This window comes from Condylura cristata, unplaced genomic scaffold (assembly GCF_000260355.1).
Source record: "Condylura cristata isolate star-nosed mole 26May11 unplaced genomic scaffold, ConCri1.0 scaffold00022, whole genome shotgun sequence".
Taxonomy (NCBI): domain Eukaryota; kingdom Metazoa; phylum Chordata; class Mammalia; order Eulipotyphla; family Talpidae; genus Condylura; species Condylura cristata.
Window position 1 is genome coordinate 12,490,508 of NW_004567123.1, and position 27,282 is coordinate 12,517,789.

Below are 27,282 nucleotides of genomic sequence, written 5' to 3' on the forward strand. Positions count from 1 at the left end.
TATGTTTTGGAAGTGGTCCCCTAAGTCCTGAGGGCAGCTGTGTGTAAACTGCACTGGTGGCCAGATCTTTTGTGTCCATGTTCTTCTTTTTCCCGTAGGTTCACAGCTGTTGTATCTTCAGCCTTCCCTCTCACCAACTACTGCCATCTGATGAGTTCTGGCCAGTAACATGTGATAGGGTGAGGCTAAGGAGTCACCCAGATAGACATCAGGTGCCTTTATGCTCATGCAATTTTTCCCACCTACTGACCAAGTAAATGGACTTCAAAGACTCAGAAGGAGGATAGAAGTGGAAAGAGCTTAGATCCCTGCTGTTACTAATTAGGTGCTTGATCTATTTTAAGTAATTCCTACCACTTCATGGTAATCATAAGGGAGAACATACTACACAAATTTGTGGTGTTAAGATTATGAAAGACAATTGATTCCCCCCCCATCTTTTATGTCACTTTCAACACTCCTATCCCTTTGATGATAATAATAGACAAGTATTGAGTACTTAATATATTTCAGACATTATACTAATTTCTATACCAATTATAGATAATGTTGCATTTAACCCCCACATCAGCCTTACACAATATGACCTGTTAAACTCATTTCACAGTTGAGTAACTAAAGCCCAGAGGTTAAGGTACAGATCACCAAGAGCTAAGAAAACCAAAATTTGAACTCAAGTCATCATACCTGATTACTAAGTTATACAATTTCCCAATATACTTCCTAGGTGTTTAGTATGATTGATTATAAAGAGCCCTCTATAGAAGCTGTTTTCTCAGATGACTCATAACTTTCCTTCCATTTCTGCCTCTAAAATATCCTATCGTAAATGCTACTTCACTGAAATTTATTATGGGAAATATATTAAAATTCAGTTGTTGGACATTCACCCATTCAAGCACTAGTATTAACTTTAAGAGGCTTAGTATGATATACAGATTTGGTACCTTTGACTTCAAGGGAGTTTCTGCCTCTAGGTCATCTGCCCACTCTATCCTGCTCTAGAATCCAGAATGTTAACATGTCCTGGGGCGGGGTTTGGAGTTTCATTGCTCCATTATTCTGACAGATATTACAAATTGCATATGCAAAGGTAGGAGAGCAGTGTGTCCATCTGGACTATGAAAGCTGAGGTTCAGCAGTGAACAGTGTCAAGAGCCCAGTGATGAAATTAGTGGGCACCAGGAAACTGGAGACAGAGAACAAGGATATGGGAAGAGGGTAAAGTGGTCTGGCATAGCTCCAGAAATGAATCCCAAAGTGAGCTGTGCCTTTCTACCACTGTCAGATAATATAGTAAGAGGGATAAATGCCCGGGGCTAAGGAAAGCCAAGAAGATTTTATGAAGGAGGTAACTGTGGCATTGGACTTGAGGAATGCATTGGGATAGAAAGGACAGAAAATGAACCATAGCTATTGGAACATGCACACCCAAATACAAGGAGATATTGTAATTCAAGATGTACTAGAGAAACAGCAAATTGTTTAATTTTTAAGGGAGTGCAAGTTGCCTGAAGGGTAGAAAGAAGAGACAAGGGTCAGAGATGCGCAAAGGCGAAAGAAGAGTTCACAGGGGACTGATACATTAAGGGCCAGCGTGAATTGAATGTGGAGACAGTCAGAGCAGAACTCAAGTGGAAGAAGTGAGGGGAAGAGGCAAGGAGAGTAGAAAACTTTGGAAGATACACAAAATAGATTAGAAAAAAGAAATACCTAAGGCTAGGAGACAGCCAACAGAATGAAGAAGGCAAAGGAGATTTTCAAGAAGTACTGCAGTAGGAAGAAAGGAAATTGCAAAGTGCTGACAGGCACTTCCTCAATGCAATTTAATCATCACCTATGAAGTGACAGGAGCTATACAACAAATTCAAGATAGAAGATAGTAAGCCCGAGTTCATACACGCAGCTCCTTCTAAGGCAAGAAAGATTAACAAATAAATGAGCAGGTGAGTGTGTGAGTGGAGGTTATTACTTTCCAGAGAAGCACTTAAATGTTCAGAGGAGTAACATGATGGAGAAAAGATCAGTTTTCTTTCTTTCTTTTTTTTTTAAATATTTATTTATTTATGCATACAGAGCTGAGGTACAGGCCAGAGGTGCAGGGGCAGTGAGAGGATTCACCAGAGACAGAGTAAGGAGCAGACCAGGCAAATCCATTAAGTACACTGCTGAGGGAAGCAGTGGGTGAGACAGGAGGGGTCTGCTGTGCCATGTGGGTCACCTCCAGGGTAGGGATGGAACTCACACTGAGGTGGTTGCCGCCAGGTCGCAGTACTGCACCCTAACCCATTACACAACCAGGGAGGTTAGATAAAGTTTAGTTTTTAATCTAGGAGACACTTGAGCCTGAATGAAGGAATGATGAGAAAGGCTTAATATGCAGGAGGAGAGTAGGAGAAAGCAACTGTTTGGGCGGGGGAGGGGTGGTAACAGGAGACTGAGACTTAAATAGTGGGTTAATATAGAAATTCCTTTGGTGGTCAAAGTGAAAGTGGGAGCAGCCAAAATGAGATGACTTTGACCTTAATAAAATTGGATACCAGTCATCTTCAAAGAAGTAGGGGTGAGGCTGCAGAGCCACAGGAGTGGAAAGTTTGGCATAACAGCTCTGAGGAATGTGTTCGAAGATTGTACAATACTGTAATGCATTTGTCATAATATATGTATAGAATAGCTAGTCTATGTCCAGTGATATATTAGATATTAGAGATACATATTAGATATTATAGTTTAAATTTCCAAAGTGCTGGAAGTTGCAATGTGGCAAAATCAGCAAATATTATAAACTAATTTCTCTATTTTATCATAGACATCACTAATTAAAATAAGGAGTAATTTTGGATCTTGGTCTTTATTTTTTATTAGTTTATCTTTTTATAATTATTTATTTATTTATTTTACATCATTGTGTAGTCCCATAAACTTCCCACCACCAATTCATCCATGAACCATCACCATAGTCCCTTATGCTCTTCTGTCCCATTTTGATCCCTTTCCCTCCTCTTCCCTTGCAGAATGTCTCTTATTTATGGCTGCCTGCTAGATTTGTTTCATTTTATTTATTTATTTATTTGATCTCTTACTTGGTTCCCCTATGTTCTTCCTATGAATGAAACCATTATTGATATTTTTTCTTTTTCTCCTGGCTTGTGTTACTTCAAGCTACATTCATATTGCTGTGAATTGCATGAGTTTATCTTTTTTGATTGCTAAATAGTATTCCATTGTGTATATATGCCACATCTTCTTGTGAATCTAGCTGTTTAAAGCATTCAACTTGCTCTCTCTCTCTCTAGTATAAGATCAAAGTACTGACAGTTATATTTGAGTATTTTTATGTCAATATTATTTGTAAAACTATTTCATTATAACCTGAGTCCATCTCCTCCACTATTCATCACAACTTTCATAGAATTATGAATGGCTTTATACTTAATAATTTATTTTTTCATTAAAATGATTATAAGTTTTGGGCCAGGAGTGGTAAAATACTATTTTAACTTGAAATTCAAAGAATTTGTGGATAAACAATTCACTCAAAATGTGGAAAGAAAATTGAGAAGTGAGTCAGGAATTGACAAAGGCCAAAAAATTCAAGATAGAGTAAATATACTTGGGAAATGTTGAAATTTGAATATTAAAAGGGAATTCAAAGGCAATAGACACTGTTAATGCGTCATCAGCATCACATTCAATTCTCATCAGCATTCACTTTTCAATTAATTCTGATGTCTTATTGAGAAATCTCAAAGATTCCTTTGGCCATGAATTAATACCTTAGAAGTGTCTTCAACCAATAATGGGTATATAAATCACCCCCCCAATGGGACAATTCAGAAGCATGTTCTGTTCCATCCTCAGAGATTCCTAGCAGAATGAGTCTCAGTTGCTCATGATGGAACCTTGCTGATCAAAAGATAATCAGCTCATTTTCTTCCTCCTTCCTTACTCACTTTCTCTTTGCCTCCTTACAACGACTTGGAGTCAAATTGTACTTAGGAGCTGTTTTCAGTGGAATGGAGGCTAACACAGAATGAAGCCAAATGCAAAGTGTAAAAAATAAAATCCATCATCATAGACTGCATCTCCCCAGTAAAGCTAGTCCATGTTAAGTTAAACCACCATCCACTTAATCCCCCAAAATAGAAACCTCAAAATTATCTTTGACAATTTCCTCTTCATAATTTACATTCACACAGCCACCAAGTTCTATAGCATTACCCCAAACTGTATTTTAGATCTACTTCTTATCATGACCTTTGTACAAACCTAGATCAAGTTGCTTCATCCGTCACTTAGGCTTTGGCATAGGCCTAACTGGTCCTGGGAATCCATGCCAGTCCTCCTTCAGTCCATTCTCCAAGTGAATTTCTCAAAGCCAGTTCTGAATTTTACATCTACACACTGCTTAAAACACTTCAATGGGGGCCCTCCCTGGTGGCGCAGCGGGTTAAAGCACTGCACAAAGAAGCTTAAGCCACTTCCGCATGAGTTCAATTCCCGCCTGCCCCCGGAGGAGACCACATGGCGTGGCAGACCTCTCCTGACCCGCCCACTGCTCCCCTCAGCAGTGTACTTCGTCGATCTGCCTGTTCTGCACCCCACTCTGTCTCTGGTGAATCCTCTCACCCTCCGCATTTCTGGCCTGTACCCCAGTTCTGTATGAATAAATAAATCTTTAAAAAAAAAAAACACTTTAATGGCTGCTGTCAACCAGATGTTTGCATGCACTCCCCAATCCATATGTGAAAATTTAATGTCCAAAATGATGATATTGGAAGTGTGGTCTTTATGATTAATACTTATAAATACTTATAAACTGGATTAATTCCCTTATGAGCACTCTTTTCCCCTCTGTCATGTAAGAACACAGTGAGATGATGAATGTCTGTTAACCAAGAAGTGGGTTCTAAATCTGACCGTACCTTCATCTTGGACTTATCGGTTTTTAAAACTGATAAACGAATTTCTGTTACTCATAAGTCTTTCTGTTTATAGTATTTTGACTTAGAAGACTGAGTCATGAAATAGATGGCTTTCATCTCTCTCATATTACAAGCAACAGTCCTTAAAACCTGCAGGATTTTTGTGATCTGGATTCACTGGATTTCACTTCCCCCACTCCCATCTCTGATCTCACCTTAAGCCACATTCCCTTTGTTTCCAAGTATCTAGTCATCTAGCATGTCATACATTCAGTTGCCCTCAAATCTGAGATCCTTTGTACGACATGGTAATTGTAATTACTTAGTTTTTGTCTTTCTTTTCTTCTCAGCAATTTTTTCCTCACTTAGATACTTGCTTAAGTAATGCTTACTCTTCTCAAACATCTGAAATCTGTTACAGGCTATGAAAGAAACTTGTAACTCTATTTCCCTTTTCACTATAACATTTTTATATTTATATCACTGATAGTTTTATAGTCAGTCTCTTCATCCCTGTATCTTATATAATACCAAGGACTTTATCCTTTCTGGATCACTCTTTTATTTGCTAGCACAGTAATATTTTTAACCTAATAACTGCTTCATTTGAAAAATGAATGAAAGACGTTAGTCACTAAAAGACTGTGTGATAAATTTGCATTTTTCTCCAATGCAGAAGCAAATGTATTTTGTGAGAAAAAGGATCATAGCATCTTGTGAAGTAGAAGTCACATAAGAGGGAACCATGAATAAGCCTTCATCTAAGAAAGTTTATTTTTTTGCCTTAATGTCAGATGAAAAATACAAACTTGTAGTGAGTCAAATCTGCTTGCCTATCTTTCTCCTGCAATGTGATAACAGGGTAAGAATAAAACAGATTATCTTGTGCTGTGGATGGTAAATAGAGCAAGTAAGAAGCCTGAGGGTAGACAGGAGACTAGAAGATGGTCATTCTTTCATGGATCACGAAGGCAAACTCAAGCTATTTTCTCTTTCTCCTTTTTTTGGGAAAAAAATTTATTAATTTATGTTAATACTTGGTTTGTATTGAGACTATTTTGTTGAATTGGGACACATTTTACTGGGCAGGAACTGGAGGAATTGAAGCCATCTCAGAGGCTTCTCAGTATCTGACCTGGTAAAGATTCTACATTTCTGCAGAGTGGATGGAGGACCAGAAAGATTTCAGTGATGAAGAAAGTAGAACCTGGTAGTGTGGTGATCAGAGAGACAGAACCATGAAGGGAAGTGGGGACTTGAATAAATGCTAGAACCTAATGCCCACCTACATTGAACCCTGGAGGGGTTGACAAATGACTTGATCGAGAAAAGTAAAGTTCAAGTTTCCACCAAATTCTAGCCCTGTGCATTTGTACTTGTCTAATAGTGGTTTTGGTTTGGATGATATTATCTCATGACCTTCTGCACTTGAAATTTTGGAGACAAAACTAAGGATTGCATGTATTTTAGTCATTTTGTTCGAGGGATGAGAAAACTAAATGTAGCCCTATTAGTAAGTATGGGAAGGAAATTTTGAAAGAAAGATTAAAAGTCTTGGTGAAGTGAGTAAAGGGTGGCATCTGAAATAAGCTTTTGGGAGGAGTGGGAAAGAAAGAAGATAGTTTCTTTTGTAATACTCTACAACTCTATTAGAGGGAACTATTTTGGAAAACTAGGAAAAATGATAGAAGGCTGACCAGTTTGGTGAATACACCATGTGTGAAGATGGAAGTCAAGAAAACAAACAATGCAGCTAATAATAAAGATAATGAAGGCAAAAGCAGAGATATAAGCACTATAATAAAGGAAAACATATTAACTAGGTCCTGATGATGGCTACAAATTTACTTAGTGGGTCTACAGCAATGAAGATTTGGGTAAAAACGTGAATGCAGGCAGGTGATGGCTAGCAACTATAGATTTAATAAATGACAATGTATTATCCATTTTAAGAAAAATTAACATATCTTTATCCTTAAGGAACCCACACAAAAGACTTTAATGAATTTTTCCCAAAACTTTCCAGATACTTTCCTGTTTTCTATTTGGAAAGTTACACTCATTGGTCTCTCCTTATTTTCCAAATAGAAAAAGGAAAGTATTACGAATATTTAAGAAACTTCCTTTCCTAGCGTTGCACAATGTACACACATAACAAATCTGGAGCTAACTCATGAGCAAAAAGGTTGTCCAGGTCCCCAATGATGTTATTATTATATAGAACACTCTTGGTGATCATGGCAGAGAGAACAGTTCATTGTCATATGGTATAACTCCATCTGCTGTCCCTCAGCGATCGTCCAGATGGATTCCATTTTTGGTCTCCAGGAAGATGAGGCCAGTCAATATGAAAAAGCTGTGTCTTTGATTATCCATCATAATCAGCCAAGGAGAATCACATTTTATTTTATTTTATTTTTGGTTTCTATCCATCTTGTTAAAAGACTTATGATTTTATTTTTAACCATGAAATCTGCTTCTGAATTTATGAGCAATAACAATGCCAATGGTCTAGATTTTGTTGGGTCTCTTAGAGGGATAGGGAAATGTATCTTGCAAATATCTATCCTCTCCTCTTTTAAAATATTTCAGTTAGTTTTCTGAGAAGTATTTATGTTTCCAGTAATTACAGGACTGAAAAAAATGTTTATCATGATATGGCTTGAAGAGTAATTAAAGTTCAAGAGTAAAAAAAAATGGTTTAAATTATAATACCATTCTGATGAGAAATGACCATAAAAATGAATTCATGTTTGAGAAATTTTACCATGTGTTCCTAATACTTATGTCATCTCTTTTCCCACAGGTTAAATTGTATGGTCAGCTTTGTAACACTGCTGACATAAAAAATAAAGGGCTTCTTACAGGATCCTAGTTTATACACACAGACACACATAAATTCCTTGGAATAGGTTCATATTGTTCATATATTTTGATTTAACTTGTTCTTTCAGGTGAATAAGATTCTTACCTGAATACGAATTCAGGAGAGGCCTAAGAAAACACTGGTTTTCTCTAATTCCAAATAATCACTAGTTTAAGCTAAAGCATTCTGCTACAGATTACTTATGCATTAATTTTTTTGTATTAATTCTTTAATTCACATTTCAATAGCACTGAATATTTGAAAATTGCTGGGAGTGATCACCAAGTGGGAGAGAACAGAGCTTAAAAATTCTCATTCCAAGAAAAAAATTGTAACTATGTACAAGTCACTAGAATTGTGATAATTGTGTAGTATATATAAACATTGCATATTATGATGAACACCTGAAACTAATATCATGTTATATGTAAAGTATACCTCCATAAAAATTCACATTTCATATTATTAATTTTTGAGGAAGAGAGTAAATATTTCTTTCCAAACATGTGTAAATATTTGAAATATCCAAATATTTCTTTCCTCAGCAGCAAAGTTTTTAGTCAAACAAAGGGCACTGGTCTAACATTCCTTTGTCCAGCCTCCCTGTTAGTAGTCATGTGACCAGTCCTTAGCATAGATCTAAGCATATAGGGTGTGCAACTTCTAGAAGTGCACTGCTTCTCTTCCTCATTGTCTTGGGCAACAGCAAGTACTGGAGTTGGCTGGACCTTCCCCAGCCATCATAGACAAGATGACTTTGGGAACAGAAATGATACAGGACAGGATAACAAGATAACGATTCCTTGGACCCCATACAACTATTTTTACCCTGATTGACCTTGACTGTAAGAATAAAACAAAATTTTATTTTATGGCTTTATTTTTATTTGAGGTCTTTATATTATAGCATATATACATATATATTATGTACACACACACATACATACCTATATATGTTATGTATGTGCATATATATCTTTTAAATTAGATAGTGTCCTACTAATAAAAGACATAGCAGTTGCCATTTCCAACAAAGATACAAGTAGTGACACATATAATTGCAATGGAAAATTTTAAGAGTGCTAACTCTTTCAGTAAAATCATTAGACCTTTTTACAGGAAGAAAAGCCCAAAGAGAAAAAAAATATATATATATATATGTTTTGTGCATAGTTACTTTATCCTTTGAGATGTATTTCTTTTTCAAGTTCCTCTTTAGTATCCATTTAATAAAAATCAACTTATATAACTCAGCACCAAAAATTCTGATTTCCAACTGCAGGCATCTGTGATTTTTGCTGAGCAATTGATCTGGCAACAGAACCTGCTCTTCCTGAGAAGAGGGCAGGTTGGATGTGTTTGGAGAATTAACACACAATCCCCCACCTCCTTCCTGTGCCCCAAACCCTAATTCAGCAGCAACCTGAATTAAAGGAGATGACTTACTGATAGTTTAGCTCCTTTGCCTTAACAGGTAGATTCATTTAAAGGTATTTACTCTACACTGGTTCCCAGAGTCCTCACCAGGATTCAGACCCTGTTATCCAGGGGAGTAACCACTTGATAACATAACTGAATCAGGTGCCTGGTTTTCTCTGCCTTACTTCCCTATCCATCTACATTGTTTTCTGCATTTATACCCTAAATAAGCTTTTAAACATAGATCCCTATCTCAGAGCCCTGGGACCAAAACATAATATTTACATAATGTGTGAGTGGCAGAAAAAAACATTTATAATAGGAGACTGATAGGAATGAAGACATGACACGATTGCCAAGTAGGCTGAAAATCTTTTTCCTTTTCTTTCAGTCCTCAGTGTTATAACTGAGGAAGGTTAACACAGCCCTAAAAAATACTGGTTAGTAAATAGAATGCTTGTAAAATAGAACCCTAAAATGCTGGGAAAATATGTTCCCACATACTTTAAATAATTAAAATGAATTAGCTCAGGGTAAAAGAAAGCTAATTCCATTTCAAAAAAGAATGTAAATGGGAATAATTTATGCTTATTATTTTCCCCAATATTTACAAAGTGCCCCCAAATATAGCAGTTAATTAAAATGTATTTGTTGAGTTAAAGAATAGTAGAGAGGGAATTGGAGTTAAGTTAGCAGATCAGTTGATTAAACATGCTATTGGGAATGGAAAGGCAAAAACCATAGTGGAGAAGAGATTAACAATATATAACCTGTTAAGGACTCCAAATCAGAGTATACAAATACTATAAATCAATTATGAAAGCATAAGCCCTTAGCAAAAACATAACTACTTGAGAAAGCATCTCACATGATCATAGTTAAATGGCCAATAAACAAGCAACAATGGGCAAATCTTCATTAGTCATCAGATAGAATCAGGTGAAAACCATAATGCAATAATACCATATCTTCTAACTAGATTGGGTTAAAATAGAAATAGAAGATGCTGCATACGGAATGGTAGGGCTCTCATGGACAGCTGGTAGAAGGACAGATTGGTACAACCAATTTGAAACTTCTTTGGCAGTATTTACAAAAGCTCACTCTATATTTTCCCTGTAATGCAACAACTCCACTTCTAGACATTTAACCAACTGAAGTACATACACATTTTCAACAAAAGGCATGAACCAGAATAGTTCCAACAACAGTGTTGACAGTAATGAAAAACTTGGGACAATCCAGCCTATCTACACAAAAACGGAAACAATAATTGTGGCACATAAATGTGGATTATTCTACATTTTGCACATATGTGACACTCCAAATATTTGACTGACTGCACAATTCCAAATACAGTTAGAAGTGGGAGAAATAACTCTAGGCTATTCAAAGTCAAAAATGGTAATTATTCTTAGGAAAACCTAATGAACTGATGGAACAAGAGGGAAACCTCTGAGATGCTAGTTGTCTCCATACATATCGAATTGAGGATTCCAATCCAGAGTATGAAACACTGTAAATCAATTACAAAAACATAAGCCCATAGGAAAAATGCAAGTCCTACTATTTCCCACTGGTTTGGGTATTCACTGGGAAAAACTAATGTGACTCAACATAAAATATTAGTCATGGCTTAGATTTTGTATAACAAAGGATATATGCACAGAAATAATAGTAATATATATTATACATATAGTACATATATACTATGTATTATACTATGTGTGTATAGGCAAAGACTAAGAAGAGCAAATCCTTATTTGTCATCTACAAGGACTCATCTCCTGCTGTGAGCTACAAGGATTTGCTTATGCCTAGAAAAGTCACTTTAAACCTTGGATTCCAAAATTTTTAATGGAACTGGTTTCATTCCTGCTACATGACCAACCATGCGTGAACTCCAAACTAGGCTCTGGGTATACAGAGTGAAACTTGGGTGTTCAAATGACTTTTGATGCAGGGAAGTTTTAGATATTCATTCAAAACCCTTAGCAATGAGCAGGCCTATGTTCTCTGCTCACAGGACATACCTCCAGTCTCAGAATCTCTTCCTTTGATACTCAGAATAACTCCATAAACAAAAGAACTGCATCTGTATTTTGCAGAAAAGGAAACTTGCTTAGAAAGTGTAAGTGACATGCCCAAGATCATTCAGATGTAAAATACTATCCAGGTTCAAGTTTACCCATGAGTGCACAATGCTTATTTTTCCCATATGTCTCCCTGTTTGTCTCTCTCCTGCTCTCACATGTTTAAAATTTCCTACTATCTAAGTCATTATTCTTAAAGTGAAATAAATAAATGCCCTCATTATTCTTAGAAACTTTTCCAGTGTGTAAGTGGCTCTTGTTTAAAAATTGAGTTTGTCTCAGCTCTGGTAATAATAGAGTTCCCACTATATTTATCTGCCTTGGGTAGTCATGTGGTGATGGCTTTGATCCTGGCAATAGCTTTTGCTTTAGCTCACAATACCAGATAGTGAAGAAGAAGAAGAAAAAGGCAATTCTCTCATCTGTTTTTTTCTGAATAAATCCCTTCTAGAACTTAACAAGAAAGTGGATTTTCCAGAAAAAGAGGAGCCTATTAAGTGGTCATCCAAGAGGCAACTGGGGCTTTAGTGCCATCAGTGAGGGTGTGTTTCAAATGAAAATCAAGTTAAAATGAATATGGGGTGGGTTTAATGAGCAAAGGTACCATTTTTAGTATGCTCATCTCTTGCCTTTTCAAACATCTGGTCAACTCTTTGGTCCCCTCTAAACCACTAGACTAGACTTGTACAAATCAAAGAGAGGTGGTCTGTAATCCCTCCAGAATAATAAATGCTGTTCTCTATGCTGACAGCTTTACTAAATGATGAGTGAATCATAATCTTTCATCACCGGGCCATGGCACAGGGATCATGACTAAGGTGGATGAAGTTATATTTTATTTTCCACCCTTAGATTTCAATATTAAACAATGGATTGGAAATGCATTGAGAAACAGCTTTACATAGTGGTGTTGATGATGATATTTTTCTTCTTACAGAAAAAATCTGGCATTGATATTCATCAGCATGCTGGGATTTCAGCAGGATAGAAGCAATTATACACACTTGTGTATGAGTGACTTACATAAGTGAATGGCTTTAATTGCTTAGCTGGCACGCCTCAAACTTTCTGAGTAAATATAATATATAAGCAGCGAATATCTTAATTTTCCAAAAATCTGGCATCTCATTCAGAATTCTTATGCTTGTTATCAAGTGAACTTCAACTTAAATCACTCAAGGGGGTTTCATAAAAATTTCACTGAGTTCCATGACCTCACAAGCACATAGGTTTCCCTTTCAGAAAGAGGACCGAGCTGACTAAATTGGATAAAGTAATTTACTGTCCCTTAAGGCCACTGGCACTTACAGTTCAATTCTACAGAACTTCAGCTACACTCTTTCTCTCATAAAATCCAACTATTCTTCACTGACTTAAAATGCCACCATTACTATAAATGGTATCCTTATATAGATTTGGGTTTATTTCTGAACTTTTCTGTTCAGTTGGTGTCTATTTCATGTGCTAATACCAAAATGTTTTCATTTGGGTTTGTTTCAGGCCAAGGAGATGGGCTGGGTTAGGGGAAGACTTCTCTGGATATTTGATAGTGTCTCCTTCTGCCTCACAGAAGCTAGTGCATCATTTCCTTTCTTCATATCCTCTGAAGTCACTCTTTTCCACTTTATTGTTGCTATTTGCCGAGTTCCATTCTCTGATGGTTCTCAATACCATCTTCTCCGCTAAATCTAAAGTGTCCAAGTTACACCCACCCTGACATGCCCTCTCCACTTGTTTGGTATAGAACAGTGACTGGACCTCTAAGTAGAAATGGGTCTAAATGCCCATTTAGACCTTGGGCAGGGTCTAAGTTCCTTCAACCTCAATACAGTTAGAAAGTCAAGAGATGCATCTTTTTTTCTAAGGTTTATTTTTATTTACTCTTTATATATATATATATATATATATTTAAAGAGTAAGTTTATTAGAGACAGGAAAGGAAAAGACACTTGCATAAACACAAGCAGGCAGTAAGAGCTGCCCTGGAAAGGACAGGTTTGCAGAGAGAGAGGCCTGCATGGTTGCAGGCAGGCGGTCTTAGCAGAGTGGCCTCCACTGAGGTAGGTCAGTGCAGAGAAGTCCTGGCATGGTGCAGGTCATGGGCAGGCAGGAATCTGCTGCCCTGCAGAGGGAGAGTGGATGGAAAGAAGCTCTTGCATAGGCACAGGTGGGCAGGCGAGCAGCTGCATATTTTTATTTATTCTTTTGATATTATTGAAGTATCAGTAGTTCAATATTTTGTTTTAGTATTGTTTATTGCCGATGTGTATGTAAGTATACATATATATGCAAATGATGTTGTGTTAATTATGTTTCTACAGTTTTGTTGATTTCATTTGTTAGTTCCAAGGTTTTTTCTATTTGTGCATGGGATCTTTAGAGTGTTCTACATGTAATAACAAATTATATGTAAACAGAGATAATGCTACTTCTTTCATTCTAATTTGGATAGCTTTTATTTCTTTTTTTTATCTAATGGCTCTCACTAGAATGCTCAATACTATGTAAAATAGAAGTAGTTAAAAACTAATTCTTTTTTATTCCTGATCTTTGAGGAAAAGTTTTCAGTCCTTCACCAGTGAATATGATGTTAGCTATGGGGGTATTCAACTTATGTTCCATTGTTTCAGAACCATTCTTTGAGAAAGCCATTCTTTGTCCACTTTATAACATTTTCACTTTTGTCAGCAATCATTGTTTATATTATATGAGTCAGTCTCTGTGTCCTCTCTTATGCTCCCTTGATCTATATGTCTGTCCTGCAAATACTGTCTTGACTATAGCTGTAAGACTTAATCATGGGTAAAATGACTCTGCCCTCCTCATTCTTCTCTGTCAAATTATTTAGTTATTCTAGAGCTATTTCCATATAAACTTTAGAAATAATTAATATTGCTTAAAAATTCTACTGGATTTTTTATAGGAATTTCACTAGACACATAGATCAACTTGAGGAAAATTGATGTCTTTTATACTAAGTGATCGAATGCATGAACATAATATGCCTTTTGTGTTTGTTTAATTTTTATCTTGTAATGTTCAGTATATATAGACCCTATATCAGATTTAAGTTTATACCCAAGTATTTCATTGTGTTTGGTGTAATTGTTAGTAATATTGTGTTTTGAATTTAATTTTCTGCATGAATACAGAATGTAAATGACTCTTACGTCTAGATTATGCATCTTGCAAGATTGCTGAACTTATTTATTAATTTTCTATGTTATTTTTGTGGAAGCCTTGATATTTTCTATGTAAAAAATATGTCATCTGAAAACAGAAACAGTTTTTAATATCTTTTATTTATTTTGCTGTTCATTATAGTGACTAAAGTTCTAGGATTGTATTCAGTAAGATTTGTAAGGACATAGTAGTCGTATCTTACAGGAAAAGCATATAGTCTTTCACCATTAAGCATAAAATCAGCTGGAATTTTTTGTATATTTTTTTAACCAAGTTGAGGTAATTCCCCTCCATTTGTAATTGCTGAGAATTTTAAATAAGAATGTGTATTATATTTTTCATATTTTTTGCATAAATGATAAGATCATATTTTACTTCTTTGAGTTAAATTATATTAATTTACTTTTTAATGGTAAGCCATTTCTACATTCCTGGGGTAAATACCACTTGGTCAACATGTATAGTTAATTCTTTTTATACACTGTAAGATTTGGTTTGGTTATTTTTTTTCCTAAGGGCTTTTGCATCTAAGTTCATAAGATTTATTTGTCCATAATTTATTGGGTTTTTGATTTTTAGTATCAGGATAATACTGTGTGTGCTTGATTTTAGTATCAGTGTAATACTAACTGATCCTATAAAATACATTAGGAAGTGTTTTGTCCCACTATTTGGAATAGATTGTGAAGTTAATTTTTTTTAAAGATTTAACTATTTATGCTTAAAGAACTGGGGTACAGGTCAGAGGTGTGGTGGGTGATCGGATTCACCAGATAGAGTAAGTAGCAGAACAGGCAGATGGACAAAGTACACTGCTGAGGGGAGCAGCAGTGGGTCAGAAGAGGTCTGCTGTGCCATGTGGGTCATCTGGGGATAGAACTGGGGATCGAACTCATGCTGCAGTGGCTTCAGAGAGCTTCGTGATGCAGTACTTTAACCGCTGGTTGCGCCACCAAGGAGAGCCCCTGAAGTTAATTTTTATTCCCATGTTTGGTAGATTCCTTTTTGGTGAGATTTTTTTTTTTTTTAAAGATTTATTTATTTGTGCATACAGAACTGGGGTACAGGCCAGAGGTGCAGGGGCAGCCAGAGGCTTCACCAGATACAGAGTGGGGAGCAGAACAGGCAGGTCGAGGAAGTACACTGCTGAGGGGAGCAGCGGGCGGGTCAGGAGAGGTCTGCCACACCATGTGGTCACCTCCGGGGCAGGCGGAATCGAACTCATGCGGAAGTGGCTTTAGATTCTCAGTGCAGTGCTTTAACCCGCTGCGCCACCAGGGAGGGCTTTGGTGAGATATTTTTATTCTATTTTAATATTCTGTAAGATTTCAATATATCACCAAAATAAGGCACTATATTGCAAAAACTTATTTAAGAACATTTTTTTCATAAAAAACCTTATCCATTATAATCCAAATTTTCCTTATCCTGAAAATTTGACAATTCTGAAATATATGGAGAAGAAAGTAAATAATTAGCTAACATTTATTAATCAGAAATATCATTCAATAGTCATAAATCTTCTCATAGAGAGATAAGAGTATAAGGTTGTAAGTAGGTGAGTTGGCAGATGTGTTTTCTACTATATGAATAGTACTACCACACATGCAACTTTAAACCTAAGTAATATTAAAACTTACTAAATTTAAATGAAAAGATAAAAGGAAAAAAAACACTAAAAATATGTCAGCATTATATTCTAAATTTTCAATTTTTCCCACAAGAGATAAATTTAAACTCATCCCTCCCTGGTGGTGCAACTGGTTAGGACTCAGCGCTGCAAGCTGGCTGCAGCCACTTCAGTGCGAGTTCCTTCCTGGCCAGGAGCTGACCCACATGGCGCTGCAGACCTCTCCTGTCTCACCCACTGCTCCCCTCAGCAGTGTACTTCATGGATCTGCCTGTTCAGCTCCCAACTCTGTCTCTGGTGAAGCCTCTCACTGCTCCTGCACCTCTGGCTTGTATCCCAGTTCTGTATGAATAAATAAATAAATCTTAAAAAAAAATACTCTCAAAGTTAGAAATAGATTGAAACAGCATGAAAAGTTTTTTTTTGACCTATACACCTCATTGTTAATAGTGAGGAAATGATACTCAAACATCTTCATAGCTCCTTTCTTTGTATGTTAAGATTTCAGTAAATCACACCAAAATATTATATTAGCAAGGTTTATATTCCATTAAAAAGTTCTCTAATACCTAATTTTTACTACTAAATTTGTTTTTAAATATGATCATTATCACATTTGACCAGGCTTCAGAATTTTTTTAAATATGTCTTAGTTGGGTGAAGTTCATGATGAAGTAGAATATTTTTAAAGGTCTGGTGTCTGCTATATATTCTGATTTATTGTATATTTTAGAACAACTGACTATTGCCTGGAAAACTTTAAGAACAGCATGACTAGGCAAAACAAAATTTTTTGGGTCACTCTTACTTTTCCTCAGAACATTCCCTCAGGCATTGTGTGCATATGTGAAGAAATCTAGATGTAGCCTGATTATCATCTGTGTAAATTGTCTTTTTTTGCTGTCTTTGAAGTTTATAACTTTACTAAGTATATTTTAAAACTTTTTTCAGTTTTAAAAAAGGGTATATTTAAGACCCTTAGGCAATGTTTTTCTTCTGATAGCTTTGATTGTTTTATTTTACTGTTTTTGTTTTTCCAGTGAAGATTCTAAAAATATTATATCCTGGTAAATGTGTACTAGCTAGCTCTCTGAAAACAGAGAGCTGATCTGTAGTGTTTGCCCATGTCTGTGGTAAAAACACTCCCACAATGATTGATTTCAAGCTGCCAATGTGATGTTACTGAAAGCAGAGCTAGGAAGAGGTATAATCCAATCAGATCTTGTCATTGGCTGTAATCCACCCAGGATGGTACTAGTTATATGCACGTCAGAGTTCCTTTGCTTACTTCCATATACGTTTCCTATACTTGTTTTTTGCCCGTTTGTTACTGTGTTTAGACTTACTTTTTAATTTTATCTTTCAAATGGTTTAATAACTTCCATTTTCCCCTACCCCTCCCACCACCCCCTTTTTCATATACTTCTTGTTTATATTTCTGAAAACCTTCATTTCCATCCCCTGTTCTTTCTCCCCCCTGATAATCTATGCAAATATTCTGCCTGTTCTGCCCCCCACCCTATCTGTGGTGAAGCCTCTCACTGCCCCTGCATCTCTGGCTTGTACCCCACCCAGTTCTGTATGCATAAATAAATAAATCTTTAAAAAATATATTTGTAGAAGCTAGAGGTGGGGAGCAGAACAGGCAGTGAAATAGGAATACACTGCTGAGGGGCGCAGCATGCGGGTCAGGAGAGGGCCGCCACACCATGTGGGTCACGTCTGGGGCAGGGGATCAAACTCGCAATGAAGTGGCTGCAGCCAGTTTGCAGTGCTGGGTCCTAACCCATCCTTTTTGAGGTATTCACTGATGAGTAGAATGGTAACGGTGAAGTAAATAAGCTGGGGCTGTCTGAACCATGATTCCAGGGTTGCCTTAAAGATATCTGTCAACCAGTCTATTAAGTTCTCTACTCAGGTACATCTCTTCACAGCTTTTGTATTATGGTGGGTAGAAATTTGGAGAAGCAAAATAACTTATATAAGTGGCTGCAGGCTATTTATTATAGCAAAACTACAGAACCAATCTAAGTGTCTCAGAACAGATGAGTGTATCGAGATGATGTACCATACATATGCAATGGATTATTCAGCAATCAAAAAAGTTAAATTCATGCCATTTGTGCTAACATGAATGGAGCTTGAAAGGGAATGCTAAGTGAAATAAATCAGAAAGAGAATTACAAATATTAGATGGTGTCACTAATAGTGGAATATAAAGTTATCAAATCAATAGTCAGAGACAAACTGAAAAATTAACCTTTGATAGCTGACTATACTGAAACACCAAGGAGGTGAGGGTGGGGATTGGCTGACAGAGAGGAGAGAACAAAGAAGGAAGAAAACACAATGGTGTTTTATGTGGTGGTGGAAAATGGATGAGTTAGTGGTGGTTGCACTATGGTACTAATACCAGATGGGATTATACCCCAATATGGGGTAATACCCCACAATTACCTTAATTTAAAAAAATTCAATTTACCCAAATGGGCTAATACCCCAATATTACCTTAATTAAACAAAAAAAGTCAATAAGAAAACAAGACACCTGCAAGACAAATAGATTGCTATAGATTGCTATACTTGTCTCACTCAACCTGAGTCACATTCTCTCCATGACCTCCACCAGCAACCCCCAATGCAAATCCCCAACTTTTAACTCTCTGAGCATTGCTGAAAGTCTATTTCTTATATATAAGTAAAGTTTCTGATCCCTACTTGACAAATCAATACAGTCAAATTTTTTTTTTATATTTTAAAGTACTGCATTAAAAAAAAGTATGTGCTGAACAAAATAATGTATTGCCAAGACACCCTAAATGAAGGACTTGTTATCTCAGTTGCAGGGACTGCTGTTAGTAGAAGACCTTTAGTTATTAGCTCCTTTATGGATTGCCTAGCTTCAGAGGGCTGACTTTTCAAGTTCATGTTCATGCCCCTTCCAAGGCAGTTCACACTCAGTGACCTGATATCAGGATATAAAGGGCTGGATAATTCCAGCTAACTTGGGACAGTTCTGAAGAAGCATCCTAGCTTCAGATCTCCAAGAAGGCTGGCAAGATTATCACCGGCCTGCATCATAACTCTTAACTTCTACTTCTCCCTACTCCTACTTTTTGTCGCTCCTATCCACAGGAGTTTCTGCTTAATCAACACATTGCCTGTGGAACGCACAAGAAACATTATATAAAAGGACTTAATGCAATGCAGTATTTATAGAAATGGCATTATTATTTGTTTAAAATCTCTACTTTGCATGCCTCTTAAATGAATTTGAGGCAACTATCATCAGAGTACTTTTCTAGTAGAAACAAGCATACAAAACAAAGACTTTTTTATAATGGCAAAGAGATTGTGATAAATTTCAGTATCTCAAGGCAAATTTTTAATGGATACCAATCAATCACAAATAGACAACAATAATCATAAAATATTTCCTGCATTTGCATTTGTGCCACATACAAAAAAGTAAAATATAGGAACTATACAAATTAGTGTGGAGGGGGAGTGGGAGTGGTTAGTTAAGACCACTTAAGTGACTTTGAAAATAGAAAGATGGATTTAGGGATTGTTTTCTTTAAATGGAAGCACAGAGGGTATGTTATAACAGAACACATTTCTCCTCTATACATAGGAAAACTGAGGGAAAAAAGTAATTAACCATTTATTTTATGGTTCTTGTTTTGATAGCACAACTTCTATATTAAGGTTACTGAGCGAATGGAAAGTTATATTGTACCATTAATTAGAAAACTGTTAAGATTTTTGAGTCCAATAATAGGTACCAATGGAGACAAACCCTTACTTTTAATCTGCTGTTCCATTACCAAAAATAAATACCATATACAATAACTTAAGAGGGACAGTTGAGGACAGATACGAGTGTGATCTCCAAGGTTAAAAACTCATGACTGGTCTTTTAAATGTCTCTCTCTCATTTTAGTGTGGACAGTGAACAGTCTTGACCATGCTGGAGTCTTCTAGGATTGGGAAGAGAGTGAACATTGGTAGAAAGAGGGATTCAAGACAAACCACAAGATAATATTGCAAGCTACAGCTCTCTCACCAAAGCCTTGTCATTTCTTGGTACATAAACAAATGTCTTTCATCCCAATCTGTCAGTTTTCTTAATTCTCACTGTTGTACATGCAAAAAATCACAATACCCATTGTGAGTTTTTGTCCCAGACAGGAAAAGCATGGGACTGCCAAGGCTGACTGGTCCAGATTTGTTTAGAGACCCTCAGTTACCACCTACTTTGCTAGCCAACTAGCAAATCAAACCTGGAAAGGTGCAGTGCTTTCTTCTTCAGGCCGCAAATTCCAAGTCAGCTGCCAGTTTGCCCCAGTGCTCAGAGTCTAGCACTACAGAGAATCCTCCCCCCCACCCCCAGCCCGGGGAACAGAATGCCAGAGGCACCTTCTCTACGGTTACACCTTTTGTGGGAAAATGCAGGTGGTGGTGAGTTTCCTGTAGATGCCCGGCAGGCCAGTTGAAGTGTGTGTGTGTGTGTGTGCGTGCGCGCGCAGGCCAGTTGAAGTGTGTGTGTGTGTGGGGGGGGGCATTCTCCAAATCCTTGCTAAGTGCGAGGACCAGATCCTTGGTCCTTAATAGCGTGGTTAAGGACCAGCAGCACCCGGAGCTAGTTTGATGGGCAGAATGTCCTGGCTGCTAGTTTGATTTGCAGGATCTCAGTCCCGAGGCGAGACCTTCAGAACCCAAATCTGCATTTTAATTTATCCGCACGTTGAAGTTTGCGAAACCCGGGATCTCGGTGTTAGCACCGAGGTTAGCGGACTGATCTCTGTTCGCTCCCTCCCCCTTACAGCTCTCCTCTTAAGCCCAACCCAGTCCTTCACAGGTCCTATATAAAATTTATCCGAACCTGGCGTTTGTGGGAAGGGACGTGCAGAAGCTGCCACGTCGGGGAGGGCCGAGGTAAGGTATGATTGGATTGCAGAAAGATTATTTTCCCCAGCCCAGGGCTCCGCGGAGTGCAGACACTCCCCCGACCCTCCCCCCACACCTCTCCACCCCCACCCCCCGCAGCTGCTACCGCCTGCCTCCCGCCGGCTGCCGCGAAAACCCGGAGCAGCTGCGTGCGTTCACGGAAAGTCCTTCTAGGGGCGAAGCCGGCCAGCTGGGCATGCTCAGTAGCTGGGGGAGGCTTGGGTGGAGAGTAGAAAGCTTTGGCTCAGCCTCCCACCCCCTCCCTCAGGCCCCCGCCCCCCTTGCCCCTACACAGCCCGTAGTAGTTGCCCGGCGTGCGCCCGGGGAGACCAGGAACATGGCGCTGCGAGCGATGTAGCCGCGGAGGAGAAGGGGGTGAGGCACCGCCGCTTCGCTGACAGCCAGCCACCAGGTACGCTGGCGCGCTTGGCGGGGCTGCCAGGGTGGATAGCCTCGTGGGGAGGGGCGCTTGCGGGGATGCGCACGGCCAGGACCCCGGGCATCTTGCGTGGCCGGGCGAGGATGTGGAGCGGACATCTGTGACAGCGCGCAATTGTGCATCTCCTAGGAGATGCCAGAGGCTGGGGACCTGCTGGCCTGAGGGGAGGGGTGGGGGGACCGCCTCCTAGCCCCTCCACGCCCTCCAGCGTGGGCTCTCTACAGGTCAAATAAAGGATAGTTCTTTCTGCTGGGTGGGAGGGCATGGGGGAGAACCTCTGAAATCAGCCTCGCGAGCAAGCTGGTCCCCGGACCACTAGCCAACCCAGCACCAGTTCTTTGTGTATACAGCAGCGCACACCCGGGGGGTGCCGCGGTTCCTGCTTCTCCAGAGCCGTGTTGGGCATCTTACCAGGACCGGATTCCTTATGATTTTTGTTTCGTGGCAGGTGTAGACTGAAAGATGCAATAGCTGAGCCTTTATGGGGCTGTTTTCCTTTGTTACTTGTCTTGGGGTGTGTGTGTGTGTGTGTCTGGTGGGTTGTAATGGAGAGAGAAGTTCTATTCGTGGGCACCGGCACGGGTGCAGGCAGAGCGTGGAAGAGGATTTCCGTTCCAAACTCATGTCAAAATTGAGTGTGATGTTGGCCTCCTAGAAGGTAAACTTGAAAAGTCCAGGGATCATCAGTGCCCAGTTTGCAGAAGAATGAGCACTCTTCTGGAACGTGTGTGTGTTTGAAGCTTTAAGCATAGGATGGCACAAAGCCAAAGAAAAGTGTCATGGTTAATAGTTAATGACAGCTTGAAAGGCAGAATACACTTTTGGGGAAAACAGGGAACCCGGCATTCCACACGGGTAGGAAAATAGCAATCATGTCATAGGTTACTTCCACACCTCTCAGCTCATCATTTTCTCTGGTGGCATACAGACTTTCTCACCTGAGTCCAGATGGTTAAGTGCTCTTTAGAAGCCCTTTCTATGCCAGAACTCGATGCGATTGACACCTATAATAACAGCTTTACTTGTATTTGTGTATCTGTTGTATTCAGCAGCACAACTCTGAGTTAGGGAGGGAAGGTAAATTTAGAATATGCTTCTATTTTTTTGCTATGTAATTTAAAGGATGGACATCTGTGACTATGAAGTTTAGAGACACTTCCCTCAGCACTTACTATTTATTTTTATGGTCTTGTTAGGTGGCAAGAATGAGTCACTATCTTCAAAGTGAAATAGGGAATGCTTGAGGAAAACGCATTTAAATAAGTTAAAGTCATAAATGTCCAATCTTGATGGCAAGTTCATTGATAGTGTTGATCCTAGAATAAAGCTTATGTTCCTCTGCAATGGGTGTAGATTGATTGTACTAGATTCTCACAACCTCTTGTTTGTCTGACTTTGAATTTTAATTGCAGGTATTGAAAACCTTTTGGCAGTTCTGTCAGAGCTGCTAAAACACTGCAGGTGTGAGGCAGGTGGTCAAGGGTGGGGTATTATCTTGGTGATGAGACACTGAATTTGAACTGACTCTTCCATCTTTAGCTTATGGTCTTGGGTTAGCTGTTTAACTTTCTCAAACCTGTTTTCTCACTCATAGAACAAGACTAGGAATAGTAAGAGCTACCTTAATGGGTAGGTGTGTGATTCACCCATAAACCACCAAAAAATGCTGGTGACCATTTAAAGAAGGGAAATGGATGATTATTAAACTCATAAAATACATTCTATGGTATATTAGGTTCAAGTGTGAGTTACACAAGCTTCTCAAGTATATTAATTTCATAGGGCTGCCATTACAAATTACTTAAAGTTAAAGTGACTTAAAACAACACATTTATTCTGTCACAATTCTAGAAGCTAGAAGTCTTTCACAAGGTCTTGATAACTCTATGCTTCCTTCAAAATCTTTACATATGGATTCTTACTTACCACTTCTAGCTTTTGGTAGCTCCATTATTCTTGACTAGTGACTGCATAACTCCAATCTATGCTCCTCACCTCCCTTGGGCCATCTTTGTGTTCAGAAATCTCTCTTCTTATTAGGACACCGTTCCTATGGGATATGGGGCCCACTCTAATTCAGTAGGACTATATCTTAATTTGATTTTATCTGCCAAGACCATTTTAAGTGAGATCACATTTCAGGCTCCACATGGATAAGATATTACGCACATGTGCAGAAGATAAAGATAGAGTATGAGTCCAAAAAGACGTTAAAGGCTATAGAATCCAGCTAACCTGTTTGTGGTTTTAGTTACCCAGCAAGGATAGGGAGAGCAACATTCAAAGGTACTCCATTTATACAAATATCACTTATCTGAGATCCAGACAAGCTGGGATCTCAGTCTCCTGCAGGTGACCCAAACATAACCTGTTACACATGTTTTACACACCAACGCAACAGAAAACCAAATTAAGTAACAAAAATGTCAATAGCAACGAAACAACCCTTTAATATGGTCCCAGTCTTTCTGTCTTAGAAAGGGGCATATTTCTCTTGGAGTTGTTTTAACCAGAAACTCAATAATTCTCTTATCACTTTGGCCCTCCACATTTAAAATCATTGTGCAGTCATATGACTTCTGCATGTTCCTAAATATATCTTGATAAAACTTATTTCCACCCTGCTCTCCTCCCCCCATCAACCCACATCAAACTTCAAGTAATCACCTGGACCACTAGTATAACTTTTTTTTTTAATATTTACTTATTTATGCATATAGAACTGGGGTACAGGCCAGAGATGCAGGGGCGGTGAGAGGATTCACCAGAGAGAGAGTGGGAAGCAGAGCAGGCAGATAGATGGCAGTACACTGCTGAGGGGAGCAGCAGAGGACACAGGAGAGGTCTGCACCATACAGATCAACTTCCACTGACGCTGCTGAGGCCACCAGGGAGGGCCCCTAGTGTAACTTTCTAACAAGACTTCTGTTGTGTGTTCCTCCAGTCTTTTACTCAGAATAGATGGAATCCTGTATTCACACACCTAACATATTCCAGAGAGACTCCCAGAGTCTTGGGATCTTGGGCATTTTTCCCTCTCGCTGCAGTCACTGACGTCCTCTTCCTTGATCTTGTTTCTGTAGATTTTGCCTGTCCAAGCTCTACTTATCCTTAACTTCCTTTCCCACCAACTCATTATCCTACTTCTTGCATAAGTATTCATTGCAATTTAAACTTTTCTATTTGTTTGGTGTAATAACTAATATAATATTATTATGATATAATACTTACAATGTCTATAAACTCTTGTGTACCATTTATTTTGTGCTTTGCCTGGAGAAGATGCTCCAAAAAGTTTGGTGAATGAGTGAAGGATTGTCCCTTAGCACTTTTTTTAGGCTAATTCAATGATACGATTTTTAAGAAACTTTTAAACTTTAAAATTTTAAATTTGTGTTAAAAAAATTAGAACTTCATTATAACTTCAAAAGAGGAGTATCTTGGCTTTAACAAGTGCATCTTTTAAGAATTGGCTTTAAGCAAGTAAAAATTTGAGTCAGTATTTTCTAGCAGCTAGGATTTTGTAAAAACACATCCACCAACATTTCACAGATATTTATTAGGCACTTATATTTGCCATGCTAGGCCCTAGGAGGACAATGGTAACCCAGATATCTAGCCTTCTAGAGATTAATAATAATAAGCAATCATATGTAATAATTATAAATAGAATTTATTGAGCTTGTGTTTTATGCCAGGTTCTTTTCTGTCTGTATCCATTCTAGTTACTATAGATAGTCCTCTTATCATTCCCCGTAATCCAGATCCCAAATCAGATGCACGGCAAATATTTGATGAATTAATAATTAGTAGGTACTGATTTTTTAGGTAGGGAATTTGTGTTAATCTGGTGGGAAAGGGAATCTGCTAATATGTAGAAAGCATGCAGTTGCTTTCTGAATGTATCTAGATGGGTTCTGTTCTATTTTAGAAACCATCCTGGCTGTTGTCTCTTGGGTGAAAAGACACACATTGTTCTTTATGACAACAAGTTCCTGGTGTGTTTCTTTGTCTTCCACAGTTGTCGAAATTCTTAATCACTAGCTGAATTGTTTTATTCTATTTATGCAAGTGAAAAGTGACTTAATGTCTCTCTCACTCAGAGCCTTTTTTGGGTAGTTTTGAATAGTAAGTTTGAGTACCTGAGGGAAATCAATGTGGTTCAACACAGGTTACATTTTGTATTTCTTGGGTGGTTACAACTTCACATCATCTCATTACTCTCATAAAAGGCAGTATTCAGTAATATATAATGAACATGCAATGCATATGCTTAAGTATAACTTTTCCACAGAAGTAAATAAAAATTAGACATTGTGTCTAGATTTGAAGGGATGATACACAGTTGAGTCAAGTAAAAACGAAAAGAAGTAATGAGAGCTCAGAAAACTGGTTAACTATAAAATACACATTAAGAAACCAGTGACCATCCCAAATGCCAGTTTTTACCAACTAAAAGGCAATAGAAAATGATTCTACTCATGAACCCACAAAAGAAAAAAATAAATTAGGAAAATGGTACCTGTGCATACATGTACATCAAATCCTTGGGAGTAATAAGAACTATCTAAGGACTTGTGTAGAAAACTGTAAAATTTCACACACATAAAAGAAATAATGAAAACATAACCATATATTTGAGTAGAAAATTGGATATTATCAAATGATTATTTTCCCCCAGATTATTTATTTAGTTTTATTGCATTGGGGTTGGAAGAACTTGACAAAATGATTCAATATTCATCTGGAAGAATAATTGTATGACAGTAGTCAAGAAAGTTTTACAAAAAATATATATGAAGTAGGTGTGGGTTGCCCTTTAGAAATAAAAATCTGATGATTGAACTGCAATCATTATAGCAGTGCAGTTAGTGCTGGTGGGCTGTCAGCTCAATGCAATAGAATATTCTGGAGAGACAGCTAGTTTGGGGAAATAGATATGTGGTAGAGAAGGCTTTTTGAAATAGGTATTTGACAAAAGTGTCAAGGAAATTGGCTAATTATATAAAAAAACATTCAAGTAAGAACTTCTGTTTATATGACTCAATAGAGGCCAAATAAGTTGGGAAGTTTTTTTAGAACAGAAATGAAAACTGGAACATTTAATTTTAGGGGGAAGTATATTTTATTATAAAATTAATGGCAAAATAATCAGAAAGCAAAAGATTGACTTGAATATATTTTAAACTTTTGTGCTAAAAAAAATTTAAAGCAGAAAATAATTCTGGAGAAAAATAGCCAATACCTCGCATGACCCAATACTTACTATAATTGCATGAACTCTTGCATGTCACCAAGTAGACAATAACAGCCCCTAGAACTTTTCAAATGTCTCAATAAATAATTCAAAAGGAAGAAATAAGGCCAGCACACATATTTAGTAGTCTTACTATTAATCACAAAAATGAAAATTAAAACAAATATGAGGTGTCATGTTTCATGTCTTAAATAAACAAAATGATATTGATGAAATAGCATTCAGTACTGGCCAGGATTCTGTGCAAAGGCATACTCACTCCCAATGGGACGAAAGGCTTTATGATGCGATCTTCTTGGACTGTTTAAAAATATTTGTCAAAAGCTTTTCAAAGTTCAGGTTATCTGAAGCAGCTATCTAGCTTTTTACTTTTAGTCTTTATGAAGGATGTAGATGCAGAAAAAAAATATATACTCTATTGTTATACTCTAATAAAAAATCAAAAATAAATTACATCACTAAAAGTTGAGAGCTAATTGAAGACATTTTAAAGTTCCAAAATGGTTGACGATTACGTAGA

At 37.7% G+C, this 27,282-nt stretch overlaps 1 protein-coding gene across 1 annotated transcript in view; it reads left to right on the forward strand.

The window, feature by feature from the left end:
* Positions 1-21,197: 21,197 nt before the first annotated feature.
* PAK7 (p21 protein (Cdc42/Rac)-activated kinase 7) overlaps positions 21,198-27,282 on the forward strand; it is a 231,725-nt gene continuing 225,640 nt past the window's right edge. The window contains exon 1 of the mRNA XM_004687173.1: positions 21,198-21,478. The gene's annotated coding sequence lies outside the window, so the exon portion shown is untranslated. The remainder of the gene's footprint in view (positions 21,479-27,282) is intronic.